A 2115-nucleotide genomic window follows, 5' to 3' on the forward strand; every position below is an offset into this window, starting at 1 on the left:
ATTCATATTACAAATGTTAACGTCATATTTAAAGTTTTCCTGCGTTTCATATTGTGCATCTGATGAGGGCCAAAACGATGGGCCGAAACATGTTATGATATGTTATACATTGTATCTACGTAGTCTTATTGTTTTTGTAATTTTCTTCTTTTTATTCTTATTAATATATATGTGTTATTTTTAAAGACTTATTTTATTTATTTTTATTACAAAAATTGACTCTTTCAATAATTTAAAAAATACTTAGTTTATAATTTAATATTTTATATAATATTTATGAATAAAAGGTAGAATCTAAATAATTATCATAAACATTGTGTGGATAGAGGTTAACAGGATGCAAAAATTATGTTGTGCATATACACGTGTGTGTACATAAATTATTACTTAATTAAATATAATATTAATTTTTTAGTAGTGTAACGTGTCTAGAAAAATATCCATTCTCTATTGTGGCACCGTTCTTCACGGAATCAATTTGTCATCATCGTCAACTGAAGAATTAAATCTATGTGAGACAAAAAAAGCGTGAAAAAGGAAAAACACAAAGAAGGAAATGAAAAATAGACAAATATCAGACAAGTAGCTAATATTATAAAATAGAAGAGAACAATTTGTGTATGTGTGCATTGTTGTTGGATCAGTTCTTTCTCTCGGTTAATTTTTTTCAGGTTTCGGAAAAGAATAGAAGAAAAAGAAAAGAAAGGTGATTATATCTTCTGTTTAATTGATATTTAATTAATCGCACTGGTGATGAGGTATTCTGTGTTGCATATAGGGCTGGGTAACATTTGAAATAACCGATAAATACTTTTATTTATAATACTGCGATCACACTGGGCTAGATAAAATGTTTTTTGAATTCCATTTAAAATACTAAATGTAAAATACTTAGAGAAATTTATAGATACTATATCAATTAATTGAGGGGCTGGATTCTATAAGGGGATACGCGTGGATTTCGCGAGATAAGTATTGTCCGCAAGGGCTAATTTTGGACATCGCTCTAATTTCAATTTTGACGACTGATTCTTAGAGAATTTCATAGCGCATCTTTTTTGTCTTTAAACCAAATTTGAAATTTTTTTTGTTTTTAAGTTATAAACAAAAAAATAATTTTTTTAATGAAAAAATTTCAATAGGTTTTTGTGTTCCACTCGCCATATTTCAGCCAAATATGAATATTTTTCTTTGAAATTTTAACAGGATAAACTTCATGTTTCTCGAAATATAAAGCATATAAAAAGTTTTTGAAATATTTCACAGCCAAATGCCGAATTTTTCAAAATATTCCTCTCGAATTCGTAGTTTTATTCATTCGATCACAAAAGTTATCGTACGAATTTTCGATTTATCAACATTTACCGATACTACAATTTTTTTTATTAGTTAAGGAACTTATTTGGAAAGTTTTAGCTCTTTAAATATTATGGTTGTAAAGTAATAACAATTTATATCGTCGATCCGATTACATAGCGCGCTGCGCGCAACGCGAAAGTTCGAGCCGTTCGCTTCCGCGAAACAAGGGTATTAATAATGTGTCGAAATATAATATACTTAAGGGCTCCCAAAATCTTTTTCAACTTCTTAATTGTTTACAGTTACAAAATAAAAATTAGAGTATCATATCAATAAAAATTGATCACAAAGCGTATTTTTAATCCATTAGCGAATATAAATATATACTCCTTTCCATTGCATGTAATAAGATACTATTCTACGAAATGTAAATACACAAAAAACGAAGTGAGTACATTTTTTTATATATTTGCTATTATATAACATTTATTATTTATTACATTATATAATATTTGTATAGAATATTTGCTATTATGTAAAAAATGTACTCACTTCGTTCTTTATGTATTTATATTTCGTAGAATAGTATCTCATTATACATATAACGGAAAGGAGTATGTTTATATTCGCTAATGGATTAAAAAACGCTTTGTGATCAATTTTTATTTACAATTTTTATTGATATGATACTCTAATTCTTATTTTGTAACTGTAAACAATTAAGAAATTGAAAAAGATTTTGGGAGCCCTTAAGTATATTATGTTTCGATACATTATTGATATCCTTGTTTCGTGGAAGCGAACGGCTCCAACTTT

Source organism: Trachymyrmex cornetzi, unplaced genomic scaffold (assembly GCF_001594075.2).
Source record: "Trachymyrmex cornetzi isolate Tcor2-1 unplaced genomic scaffold, Tcor1.1 scaffold39, whole genome shotgun sequence".
Lineage (NCBI taxonomy): Eukaryota > Metazoa > Arthropoda > Insecta > Hymenoptera > Formicidae > Trachymyrmex > Trachymyrmex cornetzi.